The 16,956-nt window shown below is 40.0% G+C and overlaps 1 protein-coding gene and 1 long non-coding RNA gene across 4 annotated transcripts in view; one reads left to right on the top strand and one right to left on the bottom strand.

Moving 5' to 3' along the window:
• Positions 1-19: 19 nt before the first annotated feature.
• LGI1 (leucine rich glioma inactivated 1) overlaps positions 20-16,956 on the top strand; it is a 33,856-nt gene continuing 16,919 nt past the window's right edge. Inside the window, exon 1 of one of the 3 annotated variants that reach the window (XM_027743143.2) lies at positions 20-94. The gene's annotated coding sequence lies outside the window, so the exon portion shown is untranslated. Of the gene's footprint in view, positions 191-15,173; positions 15,471-16,956 lie in introns of those variants that run through there. The other 2 variants (XM_027743141.2, XM_027743144.2) reach the window with 2 other exon arrangements.
• On the bottom strand, positions 6,663-15,092 carry LOC120323063. Its single transcript, XR_005563156.1, has 3 exons — positions 14,757-15,092; positions 12,639-12,704; positions 6,663-8,751 (listed from the first exon to the last, which is right to left on the bottom strand). It is a non-coding gene; the product is annotated as an uncharacterized LOC120323063 (long non-coding RNA).

The following is a 16,956-nucleotide window of genomic DNA, read 5'->3' as shown; positions in this document are numbered from 1 at the left end:
GAAAGCCGCTCATCATGTTTAGGGGCGAGGGGAGTCTCCCTGCCCGGGAACCCGGTGCGCGGCCCCGGCTGCCGCGGTCTCCGCCTCTGGGAAGGTAGGATTCGGCCGCAGGGGCTCGGAGAGGTCTCGGCGCGCCCCTCTCCTCCTCGCCCCGGTTCGCCCCCGCACCACCCCCGGCGCTTTCGGGCAGGTCAGTCCCCACTACGGGGGGCACCGGTTCAGACCCGGCTGCGGGCACCGGGGCCCGGCGGAAAGGGTCCCTCGGGAGGGGTGGGGGAAGGGGGGGACGGCGTTCTGGAGGGGACCCCTGAGGGAGAAGGGGACGCCCCAGGGAGGAAGGGCCCCGGGAGGTGCTCCGCGGCGGGCAGCAGTTGCCAGGCGTGCCCGTGTCGTGCGGGAGGTGCGCGCTGCCCTCGGCGCGGCACAGCCTCGGCACGGCGTTCTGTAACTCCGATTCTGCTTTTCGATCGCATCTCGCAGCTAGAAGGACAAAATGTGACCCAGGACGTATGTGACCCAGTTTCTCTGTGAGGACCGACGGCAACTGGGCAATAGAGTTTTAGAGCCTGCGGGTTGTATCAGAGAGAGGAGCTTTATAAACTGAAAGTGTTTTCTGATAAGGTAGCTGGGAAGTACCAATCTTCAGCATTAAGTCATCAGATACAGCAAGTAGCTGTCAAAGAATGGTTAGTTTCCCATCAAACACAATACCTGAACCAGCATTTTGACTGCTGAGCTCTGAAATGCTTTAATCAATCCATCACAGATACTTTCTTCTGGACTGCATCAAAGTTTCCATTTGTGTTATTGATTTGGATTCTTAAACCACAGATACACTTAATACAGGGAAGTACTTAAAATACTACTGCTGTCCTTGCAGTATGCAGAGTGTAAAATACAAGTTATAGGTAGTTGCTGTTGCACAGTATGGTGATCACACACCATAGTTGACAGTGTACCTCTTTACCTTGGCTACCAAATCTCCCTTTTAAAAACAAAAGTATTTTTTCTACTGACCTAGTGTTTGTGTTACTCATTATGTTATTGCTGCAAAGGGATATAAAGGTGATGCTAAAGTGTCCCACAGAAAGGAACTGAGTGGGACTATGCTTATCTGAGTGTCTGCAGTATTCTGCTGAAGTCCTACTGAATGTGGCCCTTTTCCTCTAAAGGGCAGAGACTTGCAAAAATGGAATTCTCCTAATTAATAATTTAAATATCTCAAAATAAATAATGTATACCCTCAAAGCTGTAATAGCAGGCATCTTTTTGTTGTTCCTGTCTTATGGAAATGCCAGACTGCTTTAGTGTGAATGAATCCTGACATGATTCTGGAAAATGGGCCAACATATCATTGATTATGCACTTTGAAGAAGAGTGGGAAAGGTAGAGGAAAGATTTACAATTCTTGAATCTCTTGGCATTGTGTTGTGGCCACAAAAGCCTGCATATAGAAAAAACAAAGTTTCTGGGGCAGGAAAATTCTGCAGTGAGTCCAACTATAGCAACTGCTGTAGATGCTGAAGTTATTTTATAAACAGCTTTTCTCAGAATAGCGGCTAGATAATTTCATCTTGCTATGCTATGCTTTTCTGATATCTGACCGTGTTGCTTTCAAATATCACCCGATTGCTTTTTGTATATGGGCAACAGTAAGCTACAGCTGGGGAACTGGATCAGAAATGGCCTCCCAAATAAATTAGAAGTTGGAAGCAAACCTGTCCTTAGCCCCTGGTATGTGCATCATAGTTTGCTCCTGTGGGAGTATGTCCACAGTTTAAATCCAGCAACAGTATGCTTTGACACCAAGAAGGCACTTCTCCCATATGAGTCCCACAGGACTGGAAGATATGGGAAAAAGAAGAGAAGAGAGGGTCATAACTCTTTGCAGGGCAGGAGGTGCTATGGTTTTAAGTTGGTTAAATCATTGGTTCAATGATTGTACAACCAAACCTTAGAAGCACAGCTTTCCTTTACAGATAAATCAATCTATGGGTTAGCTGCCGCTGAAGAGAGCATTCCTCTTCTTGAAGTGGCCCTGGTGCTCATCTGACCACTTCTGCTGAACTGCAGTATTTAATTTTCTACCAACCTAGCTCCTGTGACTATCCTGCTGTGGTGTCTGAGTAATAGTGGTGGGGCAAAAAAAAGGTTAGGATGGAGGGATGGGACAGGAGTGAAGGAGGAGATGAGAAAAGAGTTGCCCTTTCAGCAGCAGCTCTCTATTAGATCACTTAGCAGTATGTGACACAATCGTCTTAAATTACAGTAGCCCTGAACTTCATGGTTCACAAAGGAGACATCACTGTAGTTTTTACTTTAGTCCTGCCCTAAATCTAGAATGAGCAAAGTGTATCCAAAAAGCTTAAGTCAGATGTGGTACATACATGGCAGATGCAGAATTCAAAGAATGCCAACATACTTACTGAGCTGTTCCTGAAAGCTTCCAGTATAGGAAAGTTCACAGCATAAATAGCTTAATCTATTAACCTCTTAGGTATAAAGGATTTTTTCCTACTATCTAAGAAAAATCTTCTTTGTTGCTACTTGAGATAATTTCTTAATGCCCTTCATTAGTTGATACAGGAAGCAAGAATTGATCATCATTTGAATAACAACTTTAAAAATTGGAAGACACATATGCCCACAGCCTTCCCTCTTTGCAGCCTAAGAAAGTACTTTAACCTTTCTATATTGGTTACATTTTGGAGAACTCTTATGTTCTATTGCTCTTCTTCAGACTCAGATTTCTCTATATATTTCTAAGAAACAAAAAGTATAGCTGTTTAGTCCTTAACAGTGTTTAGCCAGGAAGAAATACATCAGCCTTCCTGCAGAAGATCTTCTGATAAAGTTGTTTGAACTCAACAGCTTCTGATTTGTTGAATCAAAATTAGTTTGGTTAGCCAATTAAAACATTGGTCCAATTTTTAATGAAATAAATCAGGAGGCTTTGCCAGCAGGCCTGAAGAGGCAGCTACGACTGGTATGGAGAACAAGGACAAGACAGTCAAGCACATCCATTTTAAGAGCTGTTTGCAGGGGACATACCTGACTACATTTGAGTTTGATTATGAGACAGTAATGTGGAACGATCAAGAAGGCTAGTAAAATTGCAACCTGTCCTGTCTAACCTTTCCTTTTTTCTCCATTAAGTCAGTTATTTTGTTGACAAGTGAGGAAATTAGACTTTCTAAAATTATTTGATATTTGCACCTTCCTATCTTTTACATGTCTATGAAGTAAGTTGCCAAATCATTTATTTTCGTGTCTTCATAGTGCAAACAGTACCTCAGCATCTGTCATGTTCCTGATTTTTATCTCCTCCTATCTGAAGCCCCCTAGTAATTTGTAGAAAAGCAAGTAAAACTAAAAATGGACGTTCACATATGCCAGTATGTGCCATCACATTCAGTAAGTGTAGTTTTTCATTTAGATGTACCCGTGTACAAGTTCAGGGCTGCACTGTGCCTCCCAACAAGCCCTGAGGAAGGTGTACACTTCAGTCAGGCAGCTGACTCCCAAGCTTAAGACTTCCTGACAGTCAGGGAAAACAAGTGGGACTGTATAGGAGGAACAATGGCTCATGCTTACCAGTTCCCATCACTGGCACTGGTCACTCCAAACGGGTCATTAAAAGACTAGTCATTTTGTAATCATCTGGAGGTTACGTGGAGAGAACAGGCTGTTGCAATGCACGTTTATTTTGTCAAATTCAGTAAATGGCGTGTTCCACAATTTTTTGTCATACAAAGAATATCAGATGTGGAGCTTAACTAGCCACTAGATGTCAATGTTGCTGTGCTAAAAGGCAAATGCAGTTTTATTTGTTTGGCTGATAACGTAATTTATTCAAGAAAAGCACTTCTGTGTTTAAAGTTATTTCCAGTATAGAGTCAGGTACAAAAAATAATCAGAGGCAAACCCATGCTGTGTCCATTATTTCAAGATCAGCTGTGCAGCTATATGCTATTTTGAAGTTGCAATTACCATTTCAGTGTGTAATCATTGTTAGAAAAGTGCCTTTGGAAAAGCAGCATCTGATTTATCGTCAGTTTTCTTCCTAGTTCCAAAATCCCAGACCTTTGTATGAGTAATGAAAATCATTGTATTGCATTTTAGTTGTTAATAAGATAAAATAGAGTAGTAATATGATATCTAATCCTATTACAAGAGTATCAAATTTCCTAAATTCCAGCTATTGGTGGACATTTTCCTCTTAATTACTCCTGTTAAACATCATTGGATATCAATGTCAGATACATTGTGTGGGGACAGAATTTCTAGAACACTAGGACTTCCAATATGAAAAACATAGTTCTTTTGCAAAGAGAGCCAACAGATGATGGCATTTTACAAGGCCATATGAGGTAGAATTTGACCCGTGGACCTTTATTACTCCTGGCTCCAGGGATGAACAAATGAACAAATCACTGCCAGTCTCCACAACCACTTATTGCCTACTGCACTGAAGATGCTGGTTCTGTTGTCTGTCTACATAGCATTTTTTTTGAGACCAGAGAAATTAGTATTATAAACATTAATGAAAAGCTCAAGAAGAGAACAGTGCACATCTCAAATTCCAGATTAAGCTCATTCTGCTGTTTGGATAAAAACAAGTATCAAAGGATTTTATTAAAAATGAAGTTGAATCTTTCTGTTCATCTGAAAATCTCCCAAGAAGTCAAATATGAGGAAATTGCACCCTTATTCTCAGCTGATCAGTTTGGTAAATAGAATCCCAGTTTAGGCCACAATGTTAGAAAATACAGCCTAACCTGATTTATTCCATTTGCTCCATCTCCTACGACACAGATAAGGCCTTTCAACTTTACACACAATTCACAAAAAGTTTTTTTGTTATTGTTTGCAGAGGAGCAGCCTTAATCTTCATTATTATGGACTGAAGTAGTTTAAGTCCTTCTCAACAGTTTATTTGATGGTAGCATCACTTCCACTCTTAACATGCTAAAGAATCACGGATACACTACAGAAGAAATATAACTGTTTTAACTTCTAACATCTATTTTAATTTTCTAGACTATGACTACAGAGTTATGTAAGAGTCTTATAATAATATCTTGAAAACCAGATTGTTTCATTCATTCATTTTGTTGCAATTAAGGGAACACTTTGAGCATCAACTTTGATCCTAAAACTTCTGTGTACTTCAAAAATATCATTAAAATAAAGTTGTCTTCGAGCCCTTATTAAGATGTATAGTGTAAATAATACTAGTATGCTCCTGTAAAGATTGATTAAGTTATGGAAATAATAAATCAGACTTTCATAAACAAATGGTTCTTGGAAGCAACCTTCCATGTTATTTCTAAAGTTTGGGATTATTTTTGCAAAATGGAAAGAATTTTACTTGATAAATCCCCTAGAGATATATTATGTAGACTTCTGTCTAGTGTCCTTTAATTGTCACTGCTAGTGCCACATTTGTTGTGTGGCAGGTAATTTTGGTCTCCAGAGCTTACAGTCTGGCAGCTGTGCTGAGAACAAAGCTCACTAAAAGATTATTATGTAGGCATGCATGAACAAGGGTAGTGACTTCAGCCTGTCAGGAATTTAATTAAAAAGTAATTACCAAAATATACAAAATACTACTTCTTAGTTTTATCAACCTGCATTGAAATAGGTGGAATACAGAAACTAACTCCTCCACCGTGTTCCAGTTTTCCTTTGAGGAGATTTTAGAAGTTCATTATGCTTAAATTCCCTGAAGTATGAACAATTTCCTAAGAGAGCAAAGAATGCTTAATCTTACTTTTATGTCTAGATCTTCTATGGTGGAAAGTGACTGATGGCATTCAATTACATAAATACAAGAAAAAGGGAAATCTTTTCCAGTTTGATATCAGAGTTATTATATAAGATGAAAAATGATAGACAATAGTTAGCAAGAGAAGGAAAATATAGTAATATGGAAATAAAAAAACCCCAAACAACTGACAAACAAGCAATGTACTTGTTTTCTTTAAATTATATTGTTTCCCAATGGATTTTTTGGTGGCAATAAAAGAATATGTGAGCAAAATTACAGTCCATTGCACATTTAAACCATAGTGGAAACAATACACATTCTCTTGTTTCCTGACATGCATTTTTGTGCCTAATGTCTACCATGTATGTATATTCATAATATTCACTTATAGGAATTGAGGAAAAGTACAAATCATTGACAGTGAATGTTTGGAATCTAAAGTCTTCTATACAGAAGGGTGACCCACAAATCATGATCTTCTGAATCATGGAAGCAGTTTAGCACAATTTATGTACCTAGTATTCAGCATAACCTGGAAAAGAAAGGTGCTTCAAAGTCTGAGTCTAAGATAAAGTGTAATAGAGAAATAAGGTCTCATTCCTACATACATGTTCCAGAAAACACCTGTTTTTTTGGAGATATGTTTCCTCTTAATTTAGAAGTTGAGTTGTTAATACAGGAATCAAGAAGACCAGTCCTACAAACTGTATTATGCACCTGGTCAGACGTGTTCATCACAGTGTTTTCCAGTAGTTGACCTAAAGCTAAGAAAATATGTCAGAGATTATTTGCAGTATACCATGGTGTAGTCAATTGTTTGGAATCTCACAGACAAATTTTAAAAAATAAGGTATAAGAGCATAATATGATGTAATGATGACAGTCACTTCATCTTATTATATTAGTAGGATTACTTACTTAGTAAAGTAGTACAGTAGCTGCAAGCTGACAGCATCTATGTTGAGGTGATCAGTAGCTGATCCTTCAATGGAAACTCAAGGGTACAGGGATATAAAGAGGCTGCTCTGAGCAGTGAAGTAGGATGAATCGGTTAAAAATTCCTATTTCACAGTTTTTAATGAACATACTTTTAGAGTACTGCTGTGAGACCTCATTTAATTAATAATACCATTAGCCATTCTGCTAGAACTAACCTTTTATTAGTAAAAGTATACTACTGATTGCCGGGTTTTGGAAATAATAGGGATTATATTTCAAATTAAATACAATTTTGTGTTATTTAATCAGCAATATCATTCACACATAAAGTACTGAAATACTATCAACCTTTCTATTGAAAGTATTGCCAGAATACTATTCATTCCATGGCACCTAAGTGGAATGGGAAAGATAACTATCTTAAATGGGAATAATTAGTCTAACTTAGTTACAAATATCAAGTTTTGTTATATAGCCAGCAACACTGAGCTGTGCAATACCCACAACTCTAGAAGTGAAAATGGCAGACTCAAAAAAACACCGAGGAAAGTATCTATGGCAAGTAAAAAGAAATATTCCTGCTTGCACCCTGGGGGAGATCGTGCTGCTTGCTGAAGCCACATTCAATTTGCAAGTCAAAACATTAACAGTTTCATATGTGGATGACTGCCTTTCTTGAATGGAAATAAAACATAACCACATGGAAGATAAGGGTCAGGATGTGAAGTGGGATTTGAGTGAAAAAACATTTCCTTTAGCATTTCATTACATCTTCTCGCAAGTTTGCATTACACTGGCCTCAAATACACCATTCTTAAGAGATGGATTGTGTTATTTAAAGTTATGTTAGGATCTGGTTTAATATATTTTAACAATCTTCAGTAAATCCATGCCGCTCTTTCCCTGTACAACTTTTATTTGAACCTCAGCCTTAACAGGGTTGGTATTTGGCAGGTTTCTATAATATGAGTCTGTTAACAACAGGAAAATACTATTCTAACCACCTCGTTTATCTTAGATGTGGTCATAATCCAACCACAAGTTTTAAGAGCTAGAAAAATTGGTCTTTCGAGATGAAACATTGAATTTAGTTTCTAATACAGATCTCCTGAAGCATAATCTTTATCATATGCTTTTCTGTTGAGTTTCAACTTTTCATTGTAATTTTCTAAAAATCACTAAATTTTTAAAAAATTTAATGTGGCTGAGGAAGTTTAAGATATTCTGTATACAGACATGAACCTGTTTTATTACATGTTTGGGAGCTAATGTATACTGTGGAACGAAACGCCCATATTTCTATGCAGGAGTTACTTTAATGGCCAATATTTTGCCATCCATTATTTCTTGAAACTTACCCTTTAATTCATGTATCTTACCTTCACATTCAAGATCAGATTGTTATACTTTGAAAGGATTTTACTACATTATGAAAGAAAAGTAAGTTTTATTATGATACTTGCTTATCTCCATTAATCCAATCTTTACTATCCTGAAAGGATGCAAACACTGATATTCTCCTAACATAGAAAAATTATTTCTAAAAGCTGGAAAACATTTTATGATGCCTTTAGTTGCAGAATATAGAGATAAATATATTCTGGAAAGAGTCCTCAAAACTTCTACATGTCCAAGCTTGGTAAAATAAAATCTTTCCTATGATTCCAAACCTTTTCTTAGACAAATTTTGTAAATGAAGGGTTAATAATCTTAAGTCAAATGACACTTAACTATTGCAGACTTCACTGTTTTATGCAGTAAATGAGTTGGAAGGTTATGTACAAGCATTTTTTCACTTGCACTATCCATTAAATTGTAGACAGGAAGGTACCTTCCAAAATTAACATTAGCTTTGTCAGTATTGTCACAGGACACATGGCCAGAAGTTCAAAACAATAGCAGTTGTTGTAGTACAATTTTTAATGCCATTTCATTGCTTTCTTGAAAGTAATCAAGTAAATGATGAATTGTCATCCTTTCCACTCTATAGTGAGAAGACTATTGAAGCATTTTGATATTTTCTTACTTGAAGACATCAATGCCTGCAGAAAAATATGCCCATACAACAGACTATTAAATTGTTTTCCTAGTTAAAAAGAAGCTAATGTGCCATTAATATATGAAGGTACTGTTGTACTGTGGTCTAACACTACAGTATGAAATACAAAGCCTTAAACTTGCGATGACATCCAGGATTTGTATGGATTTGCAGTTCAGTGCAGTCTGAAAAACAACACAGATACCCCAACCTCAGAGCCCGAGAGTCTTTATGAAAGGGCATCACAGCCCTGGTCACAGCTGCCTGTCAGCTGCATCCACACGGATCCTCCATGTCCTCGGCAAAGAGGGATTTAGCTGTCTTTGGAACATCACTCATTTGGAATCTATAGCAACCCTTCTCTAATATGCGAAGCTATTTTTAGCATCAGGGCAGCCTTGAAAACAGCAGGTAAAGCATGAAAAGAATGAATAAGTGGTTGTGGTGCTCGCCTGTGAATAGAAGCTATATATAGCTCTTGAGAGAGATCTTAATATATATAATGTGTATGTGAAGGGGCATCTGCCTCCCTGAGGGGAGGCAGGGGCATCAGAATATACAGCATTATTACTACTCCTGACCTGATCAGTTATCTAAAAAGTTACTATTTCCAGTTGTTCTGTTCAGGAAAATAAATTGTTGATGGAATCAGGTATCTTTGATTCAGTCTTTACTTGCAAAGAATGTATAGCCTTCATTTCCCTGAATGAAGAGCAAATTGAACAGCAGGAGACTATTTGCAGCTCCAAGCTCTTTTCAGCCAATACTTGCTCCGAGAAGTTCTCTAGAGACATTTCTCAAGACCCCCTCTCCATGTCTGGAGGCCAAAATCTGTGATGTCTCTTGAGTTCCCACTCCTGGTTTTTTGCTCTTCTCTCTTTGCTTCTAAAAAAAATTCTTAGGAAAAAATGCCACATGTGCCTTTGTTTAATCAGTAGTGTGTGCCATTTATTTAGCTGGGGAGCTATATTGCTTCATTGAGGAGTTTATTACTTCTTACTAATGCCTTATATTGAGGCTGGGAATTAGGCCCTCCAGTTTTAATGACTCTTGCCTAAATCACAAGGGGAGCAACAGTGGAAACTTACAGTTGCCTACAAGTGATTGGTGTCTAAAAAAAAAGTCAGCTGTATGGTGTTTGGATTGTTATCTTAGAAAAGTGATAATTAGGAAGCATTTTGAACTCAAAATGTGAATGTTACTATACTCAAGGTAGGGAAAATCCTTTAGCTTCTGAGCAGTCATAAATAAAACATGTATTTCTCTGCTGCTATGAAAATTATATTTAAAACTACAGACAGTTCTTAGATAAAGATGCTGTATTGGTTTTGTTCTCCCACTGCAGAGGGAGAGGGCCAGCAGCCAAAAGAGCATCTTTTCTTAAAGCTGTACTGAGTAAATAGCATGTTGGCATATGAGCAAACAGATGTGATGGACTTCTTCTGCCCTCCAGAGTCTCCTCTGCTGGGGGATGTGGTTCATAAGGAGAAGGGAAATTCAGCTTGGTGCAGTATCTTATTCGATGGAGAATCTGTGCTGGGCTTATGCAGTGGCAGCGTGCCTGCCATGGTGTAGGGTGGGGTGTCAGGCAGATCTGGCATTTGCTTGAGGTAGCAAGGATTAACTCTTACTGAATAAGGTGTTTTTCCAAATTTCTTGCATTGTTAAGAACAATAAAAACATCAGTAAAATATTTATGGAGCTATTACCAACAACCCCTGAAAATGTTTCAGCGCTGATCCAAATCCCTGCTTTGTAAAGCATTTTGATTAGCAATGATGAAACAATAATATGTGTTTGATGAGGCATGTCCTTCTTATTGTGCAATTTATTATGTCAGTGGCACTCCAGCAAGGCTTTTACTCGAACTATTTCAGTGACTTCAGTGGCACTAAGATTTCTTTCATTTTGAATTATTCAGTATGTAAAAACCTTGTGTTTTTAACAAGTAAAGACTCTCCTCTAAAGCCTGTTGTCTCTGCGATGTTACAAATAAATTTCCCATGTACATTTAAATAAATAATATTTTGTTACTTTTTTTCTGTCTGCAAAATGACAAGGAAAACTAAAGACAAGTTTATAAAGATTAGATTAATTCTTCAGGGAACCAATGCCATGAAAAAAGTACAGAAGGGCATGTAAGATAGCACAGGTCAAAGAAAGGATTTTGTAACATGCCGTCTGTTTTTAATTAGCTTCTTGACAAACTGGAAGAGTTCAAACATTTTTCCATGAAGAAATGTATCACAGACTTTTCTAGCTGCCAATTAAATGGCATTTAGCTACAGTGACAGTAGTATGTTGTTTTGGGTCTGTAGAAAGCACTTGCTCATGCTAGAAAATCTGGGACATTTTGTTTTGGATACAGGGTTCCTACTGGACTGGATTTTCTATCCCTCTTATGCCTCCTTCTGTAGGCATGAAGGATACCTTCTATGAATAATCTATGAATAACTAATAAACTAAGAAATAGTGCAAGGAGCTGGCAGAGATCATAATTATCAAGTGTCAGTTTGTATACACCTGTTGAAAGTCTGTCCTCTGATCAGATAATCATGTTTAAGCTATGCTAGCTAAATACTAGGGCATTTTATGACGTTCCTTTTTTGTCCATTTTTGGTACAGACTGAGGTACTTTGTCACCAGTTCTGTTTTATGGTTCATTTAAATGTTTGTGAGCATTTGTAACATGGAACTGCCCCTCAAGAGTGTGGCTCCCTATACATTTTTTCTAACTATGAAACCAGTGCTCTCTGCCCACTTCAGCTGCTTGTTCTGGCTCTAGCAATTTTTTTTTTTCGGAAAGACTTGGGCTTGTTTAGGGTTTGATTTGTTTTCTTGTTCTTTTACCAAATCATTTATTTAATCCAGTTTAGAGAATAGCATTGGAGCCAGAAACACCAGTAGTGAGCTGTGGAAGAGAGCAGAATCAAGAGTACTTGGAAGAGTGGGTAAGAGAGAAACCATCCCATTAAGGAAAGGATTGCACAGAAGTACATTCTTAAAATCACCACGCCTGTTTCTTCAAAAGTCATGAGACCATTTCCAATTATAAATCAAGCATAGATTCTCTCAGTAGTACCATGTTTTTAGTGTCTCATCTAGCTATGTAGGGGGGAGAAAGGCAAAAAAGTAACTTACATATTTGAACAAGACTTTTCCTCCCTGAGAGGTTCATATAGAGGCCACTTACAGTAGGATGTATGCTATGTGATGAATGTGATGCTGGTTCCATTGAAGTGGATGGGTATGTTGTCTGTCTCACAAGTGTCCCCATTTTCAATATGTGAGAAGTTGATCTTCCCTGAGTATAAATCAACTACAAGCAAATCTTCTTGGAAGTTTTCTTGAAAGATTGAAAAAATGCAGATTTCTGCACCAAGTGGAAACCTAGTGTTCTTTTATATTGTTTCTTTTCTTATACTTCCCCCTGTATTAGGTGCGGTCTCAGTTCCTGCTGTGAACCATGAAGTAGCACAGCTTCACACACCTTTGAATTGGGCTCTGCTTTGCTCTTGAGCTTGTATGTTTGGTCTTTCACTTCCCCCCCAGCTCTAAATATCCATTGTTAGGATTTTCAAGGCAAAACAGAGACAACAGAAGCAAAGCAAGAAGGATTTCTTTAGGTCTAGAGAAAAATGACTGGTAATCAGGACAGCAGTTAACTTCATGCTACTGGATTGTGTGCTGCAAAGCACACTGCTTTGTAACAGAGTTTAGGAGCCTTTCTGAAACGTGAGAAAGCAACTGGTCCCAGTCTGCTGGGAAACAGAATGCAGGATCTAGGGAAGAGCTGAGGAATCCTAGCTCTGGGATTTATATAGTGGCCCAATTTTATTTTGAAGAGCAGGAATAGAGACCCCCAGGAGAAACTGGGGGTCAATACATTACCAGATCAATAAGACTTGTTCTCATGGTGAAGGGCCAGTCCAGTAGAGACTATGTACATGATCTGACCTGAAAGACAGTTAATGGGATTTTCTGTTTGATAGTTTTGTTCTTTTTCTTTACTTACATAAGCTAAAGCTACCAAGTTATGACACTGATTTGCCTGCACTGGAAGACAGACCAGCATGTAACAGGCATCTCACAGAATGTGTAAACCCACTTAACATTAGCAGTATTGTCAACATCAGCTGTTCAAAGATGATGGATTAGGTTTTTAAAATTTTGTGACACTGGCTTAAAAGCCATGTGATGTCAAAATACATTACATTTTGGATACTTCCTATCTAGCTTCTTAGCCTTTATCCCTCTTGGTTACCCAGGAGGTTGGATGAGGCATTCTCCCAGGGTCCCTCTCAGCCTGAGAGAGCCTTTCAAAAATCGCAAAGGGTAGAAATCCCATATCTTTAAAGTGTCTTCTGAGGCAATTTCTAATATTTTCTATTATTTAAAAGCCTACAATTGAAAAGGAAACGTCAAGAATCATAAAGATGTTGAAGGTCCTTGGTTGCAACAAAATAAAACCTAAACATAGATTAATTTTGCCTGGCTTCTCTTTGAATGAAATACATTGTGCATCTGTTTTTCTTAAAGAGAGATCATTCAGATACCACTACATCTTGTCTGACATACTTTTTGTCATCAGTCAAATTATGGTGTACCTAAGCCAGCGAGCAGTTCTGGAGACCCCTTCACACTCACCAGGTTATGCTCAGTGGAGTAGGTGTTCTACATCACTATGCAGTTTTGTCCATGAGAACTAAGACCTGACTGACATCAGAGGTGATCACTTCCAACTCCATGGCGAACTGTGAACTGACTACTTTATGCAAGGGAAGGAAGACCACCCTCCAAGTTTTTCTTTCCTCCAAAGCTGGCAGCAATTAAGTAGCCATTTCCTCAGCTTTTTGGCGCAGGGACTGGCCTGGTTGTCCTGCTTTTAAGGAAACTCTGTTGGTATAATAAAGAAGGATACCCATAATACAAACCTGTATAGACAGGATAGGGCAAAGTCATCAGAATTTTCCAAATAAAAAGTTTTGGGCAGCCCTGTGATCATTCCCATAGCTCATCTGTGCAATGAGCTGTTGTAAAGGCATCTCGAGTTTTATGCCTAACCTGCAGAAGGCCTCTTCCTGGCAATGGCTCTTGGTGCCAGATCCACCAGGAAGCATAGTCTTTTCAGAACTGTTTAGAATTCACAAGACTTAGTTTTGTTTATTGAAAGTACAGCCTCATTCTCAGCTGCTTTAAATTTGCCGTTTGCTACAGAATTTGTTAAAAGGGTGGCACTGAGAGAGCAAAAAACTGAGACTCATGTTTGTAGGAGTCTTTGATCTCAAAATCCTTCTGCTCCAAACACAGTGGTAACATAGCAATAACAATGTTTTGCTCTTTAGGAGATCCTTGAATACTGGGTGTGATTCAGACTATTGCCCATCTGTGTGGTGTAATATTATGGGCTGAACACCAAGCACAGTAAAATTCACTAAAGTCTCATCATTATCATCATCAATGGGTTTTGGATTAGGCTACATATGTGCAGGCAGCTCCTCCTGAGCAGAAAAAAAGGCAACACAGTTTTCTAAAAGCAGGATGAAATTAAGGACAACTCTAACAGTATATGTATCTGCAAAGGGAAATGTACTGAGCATGAAACCACAGGAAGCTTATTCAAATTTTGTAGTATGTTGGTAATAAAAACATATTGGTCTAATACAAATATGCAAATATAGTCATTGGAACAGAGTTTATCTCTCAAAAATATTAAATATTTTTTTAAATAATTTTTGGTTCTATGTTCTGAACATTTGTGTTTGCTTTCCTCAAATATTGTAGCAAACAGGTTTACGTGTAGAAGTATTCACATTTTAACCAGATATTGGAGAACACTTGCTAAAAATGTATGCTTAGTAAATATTAATAATAATAAATGCATATTTTTGCTCTAGAAACCAAGCCACAGAAGTTGTGGTAACACTGCCTGGAACACAGGCAGTGGTGGGTGGTGAATACCTCTAGTGAGAGCAAGCAAAAGTAGCTTTAATTTTTACTGTCAAATACCTGCACCAGGCTTGTTACTAGATGGTTGATTATCATCAAAAAATGTTGTTATCAGACCATTTGGATACACTGGAAGAAACAAGCTGTTTGATACCACGTAGAGAGCCACCGCGTGGGGAACGATGGGTCACTAGGGCGTAGTTGGCTCAACACCGAAGAGGCGAAATATATCGGCAGAGTCGTGCAGAAGCACCGGGGCCACCCGGCTTGGGGCCGGGCGAGCCCTTCCTTGTTGCAGCGAGGGCTGACATCGCGGGGGCCCCGGCGGTGAGGGGCGGCCGCGGCGCTCCCTCAGGCCCTTCGGCCGAGGCCGCGGCTCGGCGGGCGCCGCCTGGGCCCCGGGTTGCCGGGATACGGGGCCGCGGCGGAGCGGCGGAGCAGGGCCCGTGCCGGGCCTCAGGCAGGGTCCCCCTGGCCGTCCCGGAACATGCCCGCCCGCCGGCCCCCTCCGCCGCACCGCAAGGTGCGGGTTTTTCGGCCAGAACGTCAAGTGATGGGAAGCAGACCGAGGAACGCATCCACAACTCCCTCATCCCCCCTGCTGGAACCTTGCTGAAAGAAAAATAGATGAATTTTGAATCCATTATGCCTACTCAGTACCTGAAACACCCGGAAAGACAGGCAGAGAGCGAGAGCCAGGCGCTGGTCCGTGGGCACAGCAGGCCACTGCCTGCTCCGCTGGCCAGCAAACAAACAGCGATGGCATTGCAAAGGGTGAGCCAAGTGTCGCTGGGGCTGGGGAGAAGCTGTGCCACTGGAAATCCACAAACCAATGTGGTTTTAAACTACCACATGGCAAGAAATGAGATGCTGAGCTTGGCAGAAAAGGCCCCTGGAAAATTATGCCTGTCTTTTGATGGAGCTGTTATTCATAACATTTGCAATTTTGGAAAAAGCGGTTGTTTTGGCATGTAGCTTGGAATAGAAAACTAACTTCCAGGCGGTTCTCGGCATGGACAAAATCAGAGTCAGGTTACTGCTCTGCTGCAGAATGTGCTTTTGTTACTGAAAAAAGGGCTACACTGCAAAGTTTTCAGGAGGTTCGCAATGTGGTCAGAGTATTAACTAAAGAGAAATGCTTAGGTAATTGATGGTGGATTTCAGTGAATGAGCCAAAGGAAATAAAACACGGGGTTTCACCATCAATGGCAAAATATTGCCATGGCAATGGGTAGCTTTGCCAGGAATAAACAAACAAACAACAACAGGCCTCTTCTCTTTCAGAAAAAAAAGTTAGAGAATTTTCTGTTCTTACCTCAGCAAGTCTGTGCCATTGGACATCTGGGAGGGGAGAAGATGGTGTACCCTACTTATGCAAGTCCCACAAATCCAGCTCCCTTCTCAGTTATACAATTAGATCATTTCCAGAGCAAGAAGGAACCTTTATATGCAGGGAAAGGCATTGACATTTGCTTAATAATTATTTCAGTGCTTTGGTTACTGTAATTCTGTACCATTTTCTTACAGAAGGTGGAAGGGCTCAAAAATAACACAGGTTTCTGTCATTCTTAGATGAAGTCAGTTCTGCTTCAGGAGAATTGCTGATTGCTGACAGGGAAGATTTTCTTAAGAGCAAAAACATGGGCCCTCACTTAAATTAATAAAGAGCTTTATAAAAACACAACACAGACAGTGAGGGAGCTGAGAAAGCACGAGCTGCCCTTTCTTCCACAGGCACGGATGCCTGGCGGGAAGCCACGCACAGGCACTGCAGTCCTCTCCCAGCAGGGCCTTTGAAGGTGGCCGTCTGCTTCTGAAAGCTTTCTGGACATTTTTGGCTGCACCCAGTCCCTCAGAGGATGCAGCCCCACCACCTGGTGTGAGCTCTGTGCACCTCCTCTCATCCCAGGCCGACAGACACTGCCCAGTCAAGGATTCAGCAATGTTGGGGGTCCTGCCTTGTATCCATACACTGAGTTTCTTGCAGTTTTGTAGGCTGTTGTTCCCCTTTGCCATATGCACCCATAGCATATCAAATTCCTGCTGGGCACACATATCTGGATATGCACTAGGGCCTTGCTGACATTGTTCCTGAGGAAGACAGACATGGCCCAGTGTTGATCTTGAGATTTCATGGCCTGTAGAGCAGGAGTAATGGGCCAGAGCCAGGTGGCCCCTGTAGAATCAAGGGAGAGGTAACCAGAAGTGTAGAGAGATCTTATCAGGAGATGAAGCATCTCCTGGTGAGGAGACAGCATCT

Source organism: Pipra filicauda, unplaced genomic scaffold, assembly GCF_003945595.2.
Source record: "Pipra filicauda isolate LSUMZ 115617 unplaced genomic scaffold, ASM394559v2 scaffold190_size1978887_pilon, whole genome shotgun sequence".
In the NCBI taxonomy this organism is placed as follows: Eukaryota; Metazoa; Chordata; class Aves; order Passeriformes; family Pipridae; genus Pipra; species Pipra filicauda.
The sequence above is the reverse complement of the archived record's forward strand: the minus strand, read 5'-3'. Positions and strand labels throughout refer to the sequence as shown.